Source organism: Aethalodelphis obliquidens, unplaced genomic scaffold, assembly GCF_003676395.1.
Source record: "Aethalodelphis obliquidens isolate GAN/ISIS:26980383/991018 unplaced genomic scaffold, ASM367639v1 scaffold53, whole genome shotgun sequence".
NCBI classification, from domain to species: Eukaryota; Metazoa; Chordata; class Mammalia; order Artiodactyla; family Delphinidae; genus Aethalodelphis; species Aethalodelphis obliquidens.
Window position 1 is genome coordinate 12,155,136 of NW_020837997.1, and position 16,611 is coordinate 12,171,746.

General features: G+C 54.1%; 1 protein-coding gene across 2 annotated transcripts in view; it reads left to right on the top strand.

Moving 5' to 3' along the window:
• CELF5 (CUGBP Elav-like family member 5) overlaps positions 1-16,611 on the top strand; it is a 49,916-nt gene that overhangs the window by 602 nt on the left and 32,703 nt on the right. The gene's annotated exons all lie outside the window — the stretch shown is intronic.

The window sequence follows — 16,611 nt, forward strand, 5'->3', positions numbered from 1 at the left end:
CCCCTCCTCCGCCCCCTCTCCCTCCCTCCCCACCTTCCGGCATTCTCTCTCCCTCTCCCTCTCTCTCTCTCCCTCTCTCTCTTCTCTTTCCTTTTCTCTCCTCTCCCATCTCCCTCTACCTCCCATCCTCCCCCCCCCAGCATCCTTCTCCTTCTCTCTCTCTCTCTCTCTCTCTCCCTCCCTCTCCCTCTCATTCCCTCTAGACCCCCACCCCTTCCTCCCTCCCTCACCCACTCTTTCCTGCCCCTTTGCTCGGGGAGCTGCCTGAACGCTGCCACCCCTCCCTGCCGCCCCCCCTCCCCATTCATTCGGCCTCTCCAGGCCCCGTCGGGGAAGTTTGCACCTCTGGACTCCATTGCTTTGGTCATTTTCACAAAGCCAGGCCGGTGGGGCAGGTCCAGCCGGCCACGGGGGACACGGATGCCCAGGATCCCGGGCTAATCGGTAACTACAAAGAAAGCGGGGTGGGGGGCTGGGGTGCAGGCAGCTAAGCCAGTCAGGGGGAGCACCAGCCTCGGGTGGTTAAAAGGCTACCGTTTGCCCTCCCCCCTGCCACCCTCTCTGTCTGGAGCAGCATCCCCCCTCCATTTCTCTACGGCCCCCCCCCACCCTGAATGCCGCCTCCACCTTTGGCTCAAGTTAAAACTGGCCAAGCCTGTTAGCAGTGTGTTGAAGGCTGAGGCCAAAGACGATGAGCCTGGACCGTCCATCTGGCAGAGCCCAGATCCTGGGGTGGATGAGGAGGCGTGGGCGACCTGTGAGCCCAGCGGGGGAGGCAGGTGGGGCGAGGAGGCCTGCCCGCCTCCCTGCCACCTGATTCTCTGATGGCATGCTGGGAGGGGGTGCCAGGGACTGTGGCCCCAGCCCTGGGCTCTGATCACGGCCCAGTATCTGAATGGGGGTGGCCCTGACAGTTCTTCCGGCAGGGGCTGGGGACTGCGGGTGGGAATGGTACAGGCTTTGTGCTGACACCCCAGGTGAGACCCTGGAGGGGTCTTGGGGATGGATCAGGTCCCATGACCTATTTCAGGCCCCATTCATGCCTGTCCTCCCTTCAGTGTGGCGGGCATGGTAAGCATGAATACGTGTTTGTTGAATGAATGGATGAATGAACGAGTGAATGAATCAATGAATGATGGGTCGGGGCAGGCCACAGGGAGGGTCTGGTGGGTTGGAGCCCAGGCCTGCCACTTCAGCTAGACCCTCCAGCCGGTACCCTGGGGGAGGAAAGCAACTCTTCCCATCCCCCACCTCTTTTCAAATCCAACCATCACCAAAAAAAAAAAAAAAGGGCCTGGAAAATCTAACTTCTCCCTGTGGCCTAGGAGGGCAGAGGGCTTGCACTCATCCAGGCTAAGGGATCCACAGCTGTATGAAGGGCTCCTTCCACAGCCCTCACCCCCTGGTGTGTCCGAAGGGCCCTTTTCTAGAAAGATTCTGGTGGGGTGGGGGAGTGTCCACGTGGTCCCCCCCAAATGTTGAATTGAAAGGCTGTCAGTGAGCTCTGGGTCAGGGAGACAGATGGGGTATGGGGAGAAGGAGACACCTGGTGGCCCTCTCCTCGTTTCTCATTTTTAAATCTCCCCTGGAGACCCCTGCCGCCCCCGCAGTGTGGGAAGGTGAGGGAGAAACTGTGGCTGGATTTTCACCTGGTCAGAGCCTCAGTTTACCTGCTGTTAACAGAGCAGGCTCTTATGAATGTGGGTGGGATTATTTTTTTCTGGCCGGAGAATGTTGGGATCGGGGGCATCTCAGGGTGTTTCCCATTTGCGATCTTTCCTTGGAGGGTGAAAATTAGGAAGCTGGGTGTCCATGATACCTGGTCCTCAACCTCCACTTTGCAGGAGACTTGGGTCGGGCTGAGCCCTGGATGCAGGGCCTGGGGGGGTATGGGGGTGGGGGTCTTCCCCTTCTATCCCCTCCCCCAATAGCATCAGGACCTGAATGGTTCCCCCTCCTGATCCCACCTATGCTGGGCCTGGCAGGACCTTACCTGTGGGTGGGAGCTGGGGGGAGCTGAAGGCCAGCAGCTGGGATCGAGGCCTGTTTGTGGGGCTCAGCTGTGTGACCTCTGTCTGGCCAGTGGCTGCCCCTCTCTGGGCCTCAGCCAAAGGGAAGTGGAAGGATGACTGGGAGGTTGTGGTGTGGGGATGAGCTCCAGGCCCCTCCTGCCAACATGTCTCTGGTTTCGTTTCTGGGGAGCCTACAGGGTGCAGGGTGCCTGCTGGGGGTGCTGGCTGAGAGCCATGGGGTGGGAGTGTGGACGCCGGGTTGTGGAGAGAAATCCCCTGAGAGCTTTCTGGGCCGCCGGAGGCTGGGCACCAGGGGAGCTGAAAGGGCCGGGTTGGGGTGAAGTGAAAACACCCATTGTGGTCCCCGTGACCCCAGCACCCAGTGGGAGAAGGACCATCCAGTATCGCATTATTCTTACGATCACCATCACACCCTTAATTTTCACATTTGGGGGCCTGTTTTGATGCCCAGTGAAGGGATCATCACTCCCATGGGCTTGTGAGCACCTGTGCATTTCATCCAGAAGGGAAACTGAGGCTGGAGGGGCAAATACTTGGTCCCAAGGACCGACCAGAGCTGCCCCCCAGCTGTCACCCACCTGTCTCCCTCCCAGGCCAGAGGAAGCAGAAGTATATCTGTGTGATGAAGGAGCGACAGTGTTCCCCAAGCTGAGGATGAGGACCACCCCACACCGCGGTGGGGGGGGGAGGGGAGGGGGCGGGGCTGTGACATCTGACAGCCATCGCCAAGGGTGGAGGGTAGGGGCACCTCATTTTCTACGGGCCCGTGCTGGGACCAGGAGAAAGGCAGGGAGTCCAGCCGGGTCCTTGGGCTCTGGGGATGGGGCAGGGTTAAGGGGAGAAGGCAGGGCGGGAAGTGAAGATTTCTCAGGAACAGGGCAGGCCCCTGGGTGCTGGCGTGTTTTGTTTTTGAGAGAGAGAGATGAAGACAGGTGGAGAGACACAGCAAGAGCAGAGAAGGAGAGAGATACACCCGAGATGGAGAGAGGGAGAGACCCAGGGAGCCGCCCCCAGAACCCCCCCCCCTCCACAGGAAGAGGCAGAGAGAGGGCGGGAGTGGGGCAGAGCTGGAGAAGGGGGGCAGGGAGACCACGAGACCTTCCCCCCGCCCAGATCGGTGCCCCATTCAGAGAAAGGAGGCCTCCCCCGGCGCTCCCAGCCCAGCCCGGGGCTCAGGCCAGGCACTGGGGGGGCTCCCACTGGCCAGAGGTCTCCCAGTGGCCAGTGTCCAGTCATCACCCCCTCCAGTCACCTGCTGGGGGACAGGCCCCCTCTGGGACCCTCCCTCCGAAGGCGCTGGGTGCACGTGGGGTCCCCCGAGGTGCCTGGTGTGGCTCGGGCCGTCCCTCTCCCGATCGGGCTGAATATTAATACCCAACCTGCCCGGGGCAGGCGCCTGCCAGAGGGCTCGTCCGCTGCCGCGCGGCCCCCATTTATGGTAATCACATATATATTTGCATGTTAATGACAATATTTGTCTTAAAGCGGAGGTTGTGAGGGGGGCCGGTGCAGGTGGAGGGGGCGGGTCGGGGCCTACGGTTTCCATGGGAGCACCAGCTGCTCGGCTGGCGGCTGGGGGGAGGCTGGAGCACGCCGCGATTGAGGCGTGAGATTCCGAGTGTGACGTGCCAGCCCCAGGGAGACGGCGGGCTGGGCGGCCGGCAGGCGCTGCCTGGCGGGGGGGATGGAGGGAAGGGACAGCGGCGGCGGGGCTGGGGAGAGCCACCAGGGCTGGCTGTGCGGCTTTGAGCCAGGCACACCCCCCTCAGTGCCTCAGTTTCCCATGATGATGGGTTTAACAGGCTTTTCCGAGGGTGACTGTGACATCGTTTCTGCCTTCCTTCAGGCTGAGGGCATTGATTGAGCGCCTACTGTGTGCCGGCGTTGGTGCGGGGCTGAGATTCCGAGCAAATAGGAATCCCTATGTGGCACAATGGAGTCAACAAGCCGTAAATCCATCTACCCCTATGGCCAACATTTATTGAGCACCTGCTGTGTCCCAGGCCCCGTCCTAGACCCGGGATACAGTGTTGGGCAAACAGATAAAAATCCTCTCCCAGACTCCTCCCACCCCCAGATCCCACATGGTGGGGGACACAGTGAGGAACCAGGAGGTTACAAGGCACTGATGTCAGGGCTGCGATGGTGGAAACACATCAGCGGGGACAACCCAGAGGAGGCCACAGCCTCCTCAGTGCTGTTATCTATAGAGTTGGGAGGCCAGCGAGACCTCTCATCTCGGAGAGGGTTGGGGGATGTGAGGACCGGAATGGTGGTTAAAGCTCTTGACACAGGGCTGGGCACAGAGCCATGCTTATTATACGAGTAAGCTGAGACCTGAAGGGTGGGAAAGATCTGTTGACGGGGAAGGGTGTTCCTGGTAGAGTATGTGCAAAGGCCCAGAGCAATGCTGATGCTGACTCTGGGAAAGTTCAAGCAGGGGAAAGACAGAGTTTTTGCCCTGGTGGGAAAACAGCAAAGAGTCCTGGGAGCCCCAGGGTCCCCTTCTGATGTGGGGCATGTCTGGCAGGGCTTCTCTGAGAAATCCTGGCATGGGGGGTGGACCCACGAGCTATCTCTGAAATAGGCCGGTGACTCTCTTTCACCCCTGATGTTGGCAGATGAGACCCTCTCCATTAGGAGCACTCAGTAGGACCACACTCACTAATTTAGCCAACACTTCCTGAAACCTTTTGGGGCCTTGCCTTGTACTAGGCAAGAGAGATCTGAGACCCCTCTGATTGGTAGACAGAGCTAGACATTGGCACCTATAGCTGGAATGGTCAGGGTTGTATGAAAGGGAGGGGATGCAGGGTTGAGGGAACTGGATAGGAAGTTGAAGGCTCTGCCTGGGGACTCTGGCTGCATGGCAGAGGGGCATTAGAAGTGGGGTTTTGAAGGATGAATAGGAGCTTGCCAGGTGGAGAAAGCGTTTCATGTATTTATTCACAGAGCACTTTTTTTGTTCTGGGCCCTTTTATGGGTGTGAAAAAAAGCAGTGAGTCAGCTAGGTGGATGTCTCTGTCCTCCTGGATGTGGACAGAGGGAACTGGGTTTGCAAAGGCCTGGAGGAGTGAAGGAGCACAGATGGAGTAGAGGAGGAATTAGGTGAGGCATGGGAGGTGAGGCCAGAGAGTTGGCATGGGCTGGACCCTGAAGAGCCTCTTATGCTGGACTGAGCTTGGACTCCTTCCTGAGGACACTGGGGAGCCATGGAAGAATATGGAGCAGGGGAGGATCTCAGACCTGCATGAAAAGGGAGCTTCATGTCCTGTTAACTGTCATGGCCACCATTGGCCTCTTTCCAGCCTCCCAGCCTTGTTCAGTATATGCACATTTCCTACACACCAGGATGGGTACAACAGAAGCTTCCCCTTGGGGCGAGGCTCACACTGCGGGACAAGAGGGTCACAAAGAAGCAGACATGTGCTCAGGTCGCAGTGGTTCTTAGAAAACCAGGTTCCCCTCCCCCACATGGATAGGTGAGGAATTGGGACTCAGAGACAGGCAACACCCAGACTCAAGTCACACAGCAGTATAGCTAGGTGTCACACCTCCCAACCTGAGACTTGACCCACTTTGGAAGAGAAATAAAGGAGTCAGAGAAAGAGATGTGATTGTGGAGACATAGACTCAGGATGAAAGCCATCCAGGGATGCTGGCTGTCCTTGTCCAGGGCCAGAGGGAGGGGCTGCTAGGTTTGGAAGACACTGACCTAGCAATAGCTCTGTTGATCTGGGGTCACGGTCATCATCACTGACATGTAAGCTCTGTGACGGCAGGGACTGTGTCTTGTTCACCATTTTGAAGTGGATCATGTGGATGAACAAGGGCCTAAGGGAATGAGAGGATGGGAAGGTAAGGGAGTGGTTGGATTGGGGGGGAGGACTGGTCAACAGGTGGATAGATGGATACGTGAGTAGATAGTTCTAGGTATGAATGGACGGATGGGTGACAGTGACTTGGCTGTATGAGTGCATTGCTGGATGAAAGAGTGGGTAGACAGATGAAAGGCTGAATGGATTGATGGATGGATGGGTGGGTGGGTGGGTAAATAGATGGATGAATAGATGGATGGATGGATGGATGAATGGACGGAGGAATACATGGGTAGAGGGGTGGATGGATGGGTGAGTGGATGGATAGAGGGACGGATGGCTGGCTGGCTGGGTTGGTGGACACCCCTCCAACATTGACCACCTTCCTCCCCACCTGAATGGGAATGACCATCAGCTTTGCAGCCGGACAGGCTTGGTTCCTGTTCCTGGCTCTGCTTTTTATTTCTGTGTGACCTTGGACAAACCACCTTATCTTTTTTCTTAGCCTTAGCGTCCTCATTTGTAAAAGAGAAAGAATATCAATAGTCGTCTTACAGAGTAGTTGTAAAAATTAGAATTAGTTTATAGAATGTGGTTAATGCAATCACTGTCAGTAGTGTCTTGCGTATACTTGGTGTCAGTAAATGGTTGGGTAGCCAGATAGTCAACAACTGTCTGTCAGGTCTCTGGGATGTGCCAGAGCTAGGCTCTGGGGGACACAAAGCAATCTGGGGGGAGGAGGGATTGACAATAAGTGAGCAAACAGATGAATAAGATTTGGGTAGGAGAGAGTCGCTCTGGAGGAAGTAAAATGAGATGTGTGTTGGAGGGTGACAGCTGACGTTGGGTGACTGAAGATGTCAGGAGGTGATATTTGGGATGAGACCTGCATTACAGATGAGAAAGCTGTTGTTCTAAACCCAAAGGAAAGGCATTCCAGGAAGAGGACATGGCATGTGCAAAGGCCCTGAGGTCAGAATTAGTTTGCTGTGTTGGGAGAATAGTGGCCTGTGTGTCTCAGGGCCCAAAAATCTGGAGGTAGTGAGCACAGCATTTGCAAAGGCCCTGGGGCAGGATGGGGTCCGGTGTATTGGACAAACATCGGAGATTTCTGCCACCACGGTTGAGCCCAGCTCCTCTGAGGGGCTCCTGAGAGATGGCGGGTTGCCTGCAGATGTCATGTAGGGTAGATTGTAACCTCCCTTAACTGTCCTCCTACTTCTCCCAGCAGCCTTTAAGGGTGGAGTCTTCATTTCTGAGAGGTGGGGAGGGGGCACTCATTATGTCCTTGTCCCTGACCCTCTGCTAGGAGGAGGGACCCAAGGAGGCATTCCCACCACAACTAGGGGTCTCCTGAGCAAGCTTATGGGGAAAGGCAGGCTCAGAGAGGGGAGGGCACCACCCCAAGGACACACAGCACGTTCATCATAGCAATGTCTATATTGGAAGGGTTTTGGTGTCATCTAGAGCTACCCCAAGTGGGTGGGTAGGGCTGCAAGGTCATTTCTTCACCTACCTACCCACCCCCTCTCTCAACTGCTTTTTTTCTTTTTTTGTCCCTATTATGTGCCACCTTTGAGTGAACTAGACCTCCTGTGCCCACGAGGAGCACAATGTGCTGTGAGAAAGTTGTCAGCACAGCTGAGTGGTCCTAAGGGTGGTGATTTGTGGTGATTTAAAAAGTCAAATCGTCATCTCTTGGTGGGGGGAGGTGAGGAGGAAGGGGTCCAGTGAGGTGCGTCTCACCCAGAGCGATCCTGCCCCCTGGGGGACACTGGGCGTTGTCTGGGGACATCTGTGGTTGTCATGAGTTGGGGGGGGGGGGGTCCTGACTTTGGCTGGTGACCAGGGAGGCTGCTCCACACCCTACAGCACCCAGGATGGCCCCCACAGAGGATGACCCGGCCCCTATGGCAGCAGTGCCGAGGGGGGGACCCCGATCTAGGATCACACCAACATTCTGGTCAGTGTGGTGTCATGTGTGGTCAGTGTGGTGTCATGTAGACAAGCCCTCAGGGTGCTCAGGATAGAACCATGGAGTCACCCTCCCTCTCCCCACCTCACATCCTCGCTCACTCTGCTCCAGACACACGGGCCTCCTCGCTGTTCCTCCAACACGCCAGGCCCGGTCCTGCCCCAGGGCCTTTGCATGGGTTGTGCCCTCTGCCTGGACCACACTTCCCCCAAATAATCACATGCCTCTTCCTTCATCCTCTGCAAACGTCACCTTCTCAGTGAAGCCATCCTGCAGACATGATTTATAATCTCAGCCACTCTCCAGCACTCCAAACCCTTCTTCCCTGCTTTCCCCCTTTTTTTTCTGTGAAAATGAGAACTTCTGATGTACCATAGATTTTACTTTTTATTTTAGTGGTTTTTCTCTCCTCCCAATAGACTAGAAGCCCTATTAAGATGGGATATTTCTGCCTTTTGTGTTCACTGATAGGTCTCGAGTGCTTAGAAAAGTACCTGAAACACAGCAGGTGGGTGGGTGGATTCACAGATGTATGTATGGATGGTTGGATAACTTGATGTGTGGATGGATGAATGGGTAAATGAATGAATGATGGATGGATGAATAAAGTACTGGATGATAAATAAATGGATAGCGGATGGATGGATGGATGGATATGAGGATGGACAGGTGAATGAGAGGATAAATGAATGGATAATGTATGTATGTATGTATGTATGGATGGATGGATGGATGGACAGGTGGATGAATGGATGGATGGATGGATGGATGGGTGAGTGCACGGATGGGGGAATCACTGGTGCAGCGATGGCGACTAAATCCGTGGGAGGAGTCAACATGGCCGTAGGCAGGAAGTCGGGGGTCCAGATGAGCCCTGAGAAGCCCCAGTGTGTAAGGTGGGGGCAGAGGAGGAGGGAGCAACAGAGGCTAAGGAGCGGCAGCCCAGAGACGGTGTGCCCGATGGAGTGTGCGCCCTGGGTCCTAGTCTTGCCCTCTTGGACAGGAAGCAATGAGTTTATAAGCAGAGGGAGGGGCCCATCAGCCCCGCTATTCTCAGCAAAGTGGGGGATGGCTTCAGGATGAGAGGATGGACAAGGAGGTGGACAGGGTGACCGGGGACAGGGGGTGGTGGAGAGGTGGTGCCACAGCAGAAGGGAATGTCTCCTATAATCTTTAGTGGACGGTATTATTATTTTATGGATGAGAAAGTGGAAGCTCAGAGAAGTAAAGTGGCTGGCCCTAGATCACACAGCAGAAGGGCATCGGGCAGGGTTAATTCCCTGTCTTTAGTCCCTTGATTAGCACTGAATTGAAAGATCTTGAGCCTGGGGTGCCACTGTGCGGTGGGTGGGGATCAGAGGGGTTTGAGACGAGGACTTTGCACAATCGGTCATGGATGGAGTCCTGGCTGGGGAGGGGAGGAGATGTTGGTGATCAGAGAGAAATGAAAAAGGCTGTCTCTCCTGCTTTTGTTTCCCCAGCACAACTGGCACATGACAGGTGCTCAGGAAATATTGACTGACCTGATGCTGGGCGGGGGGAGGGAGAAAAATGAATCAAGTGTAGTCGCCGCCCTCCAGGAGGTGGTCTTGATATTAGCAGGTCAGTTTGGAAACAAAGTCATTCAGTCAGTATTTATTGAGCACCTACTCTGTTCCTGGCACTATGTAAGTTCTGGGGACCCCAAACTGAACAAAACACAAACTCCCTCCATCCTCTTGGAAGTGGCATTTCAGTGGGGGAGACAGAAAAAAAAATTATGTGCCATTTGAGATGGTGACAAAGGCACAGGAAAAAATAGAACAGGGTGGGGGGTGGTTGAGGAATGTTTTTGTTTTTTTTCTGGTTGCATTGGGTCTTCGTTGCTGCACGCGGGCTTTCTCTAGTTCCATCCAGGCAGGGCTACTCATTGCGGTGGCTTCTCTTGTTGCAGAGCATGGGTTCTAGGCGCGTGGGCTCAGTAGTTGTGCCTCGCGGGCTCTAGAGCACAAGCTCGGTAGTTGTGGTGTATGGGCTTAGTAGCTCCGCGGTATGTGGGATCTTTCCACACCAGGGAATCAAACGCATGTCCCCTGCACTGGCAGGCAGATTCTTAACCACTGTGCCACCAGGGAAGTCCCAGGACTGTCGTTTTAAACAGGGTGCTCCATGGAGGTTTCAGTGAGGGTGTGACATTTGAGCCAAGACCTGAAGGAAGTGAGAGGGTGAACTGTGCAGAGATCTGGGGGAAATACATCCCAGAACAGCTTGTGCAAAGGCCCTGGGGCAGGACGGGGCCTGGTGTGTTGGAGGAGCAGCCGGGAGGCCCGTGTGTCTGGAGCAGAGTGAGTAAGGGGGAGAGGAGGGGGGAGGGCAGGGAGGGGAAGGGGGAGGTCGTTCAGGGCCTTGTGGGCCACGGGGAGGACTTGGGCTTTTACCCCAGGGAGGTGGGAGCTCTGGAGGGTTGTGGAGGGGCGGGGCCTGGCTCAGGTGTCACAGGCGCCCCCTTGTGGCTGCTCTGGGGAGGACAGACTGTGGGCGCCAGGGCGTAGCTGGGGACCAGGGGGTAGGGGACTGAGTTGGTCCAGGTGGGTCTGGACCAGGATGGAGACCAGGAACCGTGGCCAAATTCTTACTGAGCACGTGCTGTGTGCTGGGCCCGATGCTGGACACTGGGAACACATAAGTGACTGGGACACTACCTGTCTCCACCCCCCTGACCCAGCATCAGCTGGGGCTGGGGAGGCTTCCCTGAGGAGCAGTGGCTCAGTTGGGACCTTCAGGTTGAGGAGAAATGAGCCAGGCAAAGATGAGGGTGAGGGTGTGTGAACCAAGAAAATGGCAAGTTCAAAGGTAGTCAGCGAGGGACTTCCCTGGCGGTCCAATGGTTAAGACTCCGTGCTCCCAATGCAGGGGGACCAGGTTCGATCCCTGGTCAGGGAACTAGATCCTGCATGCCGCAACTAAAAGATCCCGCATGCCTCAACTAAGACCCGGCACAGCCAAATAAATAAATATTAAAAGAAACAAAAACAAAGGCAGTCATTGAGATGCCAGGCGTGGGGTGTGTCCAGGGTCAGGGTGCAGCCAGGGACACGACCAGTGTCCATCAGGGTCAGTCCCCAGACCTACCAAGCTGCCTGGGAAGTGACAAAAATCCCAGACTTATGCATGAACATAAGGACTATGAATAGTAAAAAGGAAAAAAAAATTGTTTTTCTTTTCATTTTTTTTTTTCTTTTTTCTTTTTTTGCTGTACGCGGGCCTCTCCCGTCGCGGAGCACAGGCTCCGGACGCGCAGGCTCAGCGGCCATGGCTCAGGGGCCCAGCCGCTCCGCGGCATGTGGGATCTTCCCGGACCGGGGCACGAACCCGCGTCCCCTGCATCGGCAGGCGGACTCTCAACCACTGCGCCACCAGCGAAGCCCCTCTTTTCATTTTTAAAACAGTTTTTCTAGTTCATTAGATCAATGTAACAAGCTCCAGCGACTTAAGTCGTTCCCCAAGGCTCTGGAATTTTCTGGAACTCAGAAGCCCTTTACCCACCCCCAGTTTGGGTTTAGCACCAGGGGTTGTTTCTGACTTGCTGTATGACCTCAGGAAAGCTGCTCAGCATCTCTGAGCCTGGGTTAACTCCTCTGTAACATGGGGATAAAAATAGTGTGAGAGGGCTTCCCTGGTGGTGCAGTGGTTGAGAGTCCGCCTGCCGATGCAGGGGACACGGGTTCGTGCCCCGGTCCAGGAGGATCCCACATGCCGCGGAGCGGCTGGACCCGTGAGCCATGGCCTCTGAGCCTGCGCGTCCGGAGCCTGTGCTCTGCAACGGGAGAGGCCACAACAGTGAGAGGCCTGCGTACCGGAAAAAAAAAATATATATATATATATATGTATATATATATATATATATGGTGTGAGAATCCAGGGATGGCAGGGAGAGCAGCTGCATGAGGGCTTGGCTCCATGCACATGGCTGGTACAACTTGGGGGATTTTTAGTCAGTCCTGAGGGGGTCCTTCCCATGAAGACCCCCAAACCCTCAGATCCAGCAGGGCCCAAACCGGGTTCCACCTCTTCCTTCCAAACTGCTGCTGCTCCTGGGTCCCCATCGGTACCAGTTTCCTGGGGTAGCCATTCCAAACGATCACAGATTCTCTCTCAGTCCTGGAGGCCAGAAGTCTGAGATCAAGGCTGTGCTCCCTCTGGAGGCTTCAGGGGAGGGTCCCTCCTGCCTCTTCCAGCTTCTGGGGGCTCCAGGCGTCCCTTGGCTGCATCCGTCCAGTGTCTGCCTCCATATTCCCCTGTCTTCTGTCTGTGTCTCCTCTTCTGTCTCGTATAAGGACACTTGGCATTGGATTTGGGACCCACATGTTGTCCAGGATGATCTCATGTCAAGATCCTTACATCTGCAAAGACCCTTTTTCCAAATAAGGTCCCGTTCCCAGGTTCCTGGAGTGGATGGATCTTTTCTGGGAGGACCAGCATTCAGTGCTCAGAGATGCTTCTCATCTTCTGGGCTTCCCTAGCCCCGTGTCCCCACCTCTGCCCCAGGCTGACAACACACAGGGGTGTGTCTATCTCTGCCTCTACCCAGCCTGGAGCCTGAGCATCACCCATTAGTCAAAGCATTGTCTCCAGAACCCCAGCTGAGCAGAGGCCTGTTGCCATGGAGGGACAATGGCCACCTCTGCCCCCTTCCTCAGAGAGGAGCATCCCCAGGGCTGGGGGAAGAGCCCTGTGTCATGTGTCATGCAGGTATGGGCTTAAGTCCTAGCCCTGTCCTATCTGTGGGTGACCTGGGCCACTGGGAACCTCAGTCTCCTCACCTGTAAGGTGGACACTCTTCTCCCTACCATCGTAGGCTCTGTGGAGTCGGCCTGGGTCTCCATGTTTGGGAGGCCTGTATTAATGGTTCAGTTTATCTGTGCATCAAACAGTTGGTGTCTAGACTAGATTGTAGGTGGCCCACAATGGTCTTTTCATGGATGCTCTTAAGGCCACGTTTGTCTTAAAATACTAAAGGTGTGGAGTGAGTTCAGGGAAGATGGCAGAATTGGGTGCCTCTGCCACTCCACACCCCAGGGACAAAAGCCCCAAAAGTGCAGTGGATGGGAGTGAAGCCCATGACATCAGATACCCCTGGCTCCAAATTCCAGCTCCACCCCTTACCTGCTGTGCAATCATAGGCAAGTCACTTTGTCTCTCTGAACCTCAATTCCTCCATACAGTGCATAACACCTCCCTCATAGGATTCCTGCAGAGAAGAGAGGGGCGTGGAGCCAGGTACCCAGGACAGCGAACGCCCTAAGTGTTCAATGATTTGGCTGTTATTGCTACTACTGTTATAAGAGGGGCAGTATTGTGGTGCAGAAGGGCTGGGACTGGAGTTAGACTTCCAGGGTTCGAATTCCACCTCTGGGACCCGTCGCTGTGTGACAGCTCAATGGTGTTTCCGTGTCCCCGTCTTAAAATGGGGAGAAAACAGACACAACAGTGCCATTCTCTTGGGCTAGGCTGAGGGTTTGAAGGGTTCATATGGGTGATGTCTCTATAAGATGCTTGGCACTCAGTGAACTTCAACTATTACTGTCATTATTACAACTTCAAGTCATGAAATTCCAAAAGCTGTGATCTTGGAGCAGAGAGCAGAGGATCTCGTCAAGAGGAGGGACCCTCAGGTTTCCCAGTAAAGAAGGGGATCTGCTGCTTGCTTGCCTCCAGGGACAGGGCACTGCCTCCCTCCAAAGAGAGCCACAATGAGGTGGATCTAGTTGTTAGACAATTTTCATATATTGAGGAAATCTCTTGTTTCCCAAGGATCCCCCCATTGGTCCCTACTCCACCTGGGGTGTCGAGAGGCCAGCTCTTGTCCAGGCTTTGAAAAATGGGGGTGGGTGTGAAGGGAACCATGGGGTTGTCAAGTACTGAGCATTCTGGGTTATTGGTTCTTGGAGGTGGGGCTGCCCTATTGACCTGCCCCGCCTCTACAGAACCCCAGGGCTTGGCCAGCGCGGGGCTTGGAGTGTGTTTTGCTGAACACCTGGTCCCACCCTCTTGTCATTGACGAGGCTGGTGTATAGGGTGAGGGTAGCCAGGGCTGGAATCTGCTGAGAGGCTCACCCATTGTGGGCACTGGCTGGGCTGAGATTTCCCTGGGAGGGTCCCTCTAGGACTAGGATGCAGCAAACCAGACCCCCTAAATTGAAATGGGGTCCATGGCCTCTTCAACATTTGATCCAGCAGCACATTCTGTCAGAAAGGTGGTACTATTTTAAGGTTCCTTACACGGAAAGTTAAGGCAGGGGCCTGTGACCCTCCACATAGGCCTGGGGGGCCTATTTCCCTCATAGGCTCTGGGGGAAATTTTTAGAAAAGATGCAAACTCAAGGCAGTGTATCCTAGTGGTTAGCACACAGTTCGAGGCGCCTGACTGCCTGGGATGTTCCACTGTGTGACCTTGGGCAAGTCACTTCCGCTCTCTGTACCTCAAGCCCTCATCTGTAAAACGAGGACAATGCTAACAGCTCCTTTGTGGGGTTATTGTGACGATTAAATGAGTCAGTATTGAGTATAAGCTTATTAGCAATAAAAACTAAGGAGCTTAAGGCTTCCCTGGTGGCGCAGTGGTTGAGAGTCCGCCTGCCGATGCAGGGGACACGGGTTCGTGCCCCGGTCCGGGAGGATCCCACATGCCGCGGAGCGGCTGGGCCCGTGAGCCATGGCCGCTGAGCCTGCGCGTCCGGAGCCTGTGCTCCACAACGGGAGAGGCCACAACGGTGAAAGGCCCGCATACCGCAAAAAACAAAAACAAAACTAAGGAGCTTTATTAACATCATCACTAAAAGTCTGTGTTTGTTGGGAACTGTATTTATTTGTTAAGGCTGCTGAAATACTGTGCTGCAAACCAGGTGGCTTAAAAAAACAGAAGTGTAATCTCTCCTAGTCCAACAGGCCAGAAGTCTGAGATCAAGGTGTCAGCAGGGCTGGCTTCTTTTTTTTTTTGGCCGCACTGTGTGGCATGTGGGATCTTAGTTCCCCGACCAGGGATCAAACCCGTGCCCCCTGCATTGAGAGCACGGAATCTTAACCACTGGACCGCCAGGGAAGCCCCAGGGGCTGGCTCCTTCTGAGACCATTAGGGAGAATCTGATGCAGGTCTTCCAGCTTCTGGTGGTGCTGGCAGTCCTTACCGTTCTTTGGCTTGTCATACATCCCCCAGATTTCTGCCTTCATGTTCACATGGCGTTCTCCCTGTGTGCATGTCTCTGTGTTCAAGTCTTCCCCTTTTATAAGGGTATCAGTCTCATATTGGGTTAGGGTCCACCCTACTCTACTATGACCTCACCTCAACTAATTGCATCTGCAACGACCCTATTTCCAAATAAGTTCACATTCTGAGGTCCTGTTGGTTAGGAGAACAACATATGAGGTTGCGGGAGGAGGGAAACAGTTCAACCCTAATAGAACCTGAAATTCGAGGCTCTATTATCCAGAAACTGGTGAACATTGACACGTTTTCACCAATTAGAAAAGAGAAGCTAAGAGGCCGAGAAAAGATAGGGCCAAGAAAACAGGGAAACATTTCAGTACCAGGGACAGCGGCTCGCGTGTTCGTTTTGGTTTTTTCTCTCGCTGCAAACCTTCCAGACCCAGAGGCCGATGGAAGGTTATTCAGGGGTTTCACCTACCCTTCTAGGGCCAGCACACTCCATCTTCTGCATATAGGGCTCCACAGGCAAGAAAGGACCCAAGGAGAAAGGGCTTTGCCCCTATTTTACATCTTCCTGCAGCCCAATTTCTTGCCAATCATGCCTAATTTCTCTCAGTCTTTATGGCCGATTTTCGTAGTGCTTCTCGTTTCCCTGAAGACCTTGGGAGATTCTATTCAGAAAATAGAAACACCAAAAAAAAAAAAAAAAAGTGGAAAGATGAGGCATGTATTGGAAGAAGACATGGGCATCAAATATAATCAAAAAAGAATAAGCACACAAAATTTATAAAGAGGGGATGTTTGTAATATATCCCAATTACAAGTTTTTATTCTGATAAAATTACATAACAAAATTTACCAACTTAACCATTTTTAAGTGCACAGCTCAGTGGCATTAAGCACATTCACATTGTTGTGCAACCATCCCCACCATCATCTCCAGAACTTTCTCATCTTCCCAAACTGAAACTCTGTCCTCATTAAACACTGATTCCCCATCCCCCTCCCCCAGCCCCTGGCCCCCACCATCTACTTGCTGTCGCTATGCATCTGACTCCTCTGGGTCCTCCTATGAGTGGAATCATACTGTATTTGTCCTTCTATGTCTGGCTTATTTCACTGAGCATCAGGTCTTCAGGGTTCATCCATGTTGCAGCAGGTGTCAGAATTTCTTTCCTTTGTGGTCCTTTTATAGATGGACCACATTTTGCTTATCCGTTTATCTGTTGATGGATATCTGGGTTGTTTCCACCTTTTGGCTGTTGTGAATAATGCTGCTATGAACACGGGTGTGCAAATATCTCTTCGAGTCCCTGCTTTCAATTCTTTTGAGATATATACCCAGAAGTGGAATTGCTGGATCATATGGTAATTCTATGTTTAACTTTTTTAGGAGCTGCCAAAGTGTTCTCCACAGCGGCCGCACAATTTTACATTCCCAACACATTTAAATGTTTTTTAAATGCTAGAAGCTGTCCTCAGCTCTGCCTGGTGCCCCTTCCCCAGGGCTGCAGGGCACCTCTCAGGCCTGGGGCGGGGACCCCTCCCCATCACCAGGCCCAGCTGGTGGGAGCAGCCGCGTAGTGAGCGCAGCCCAGC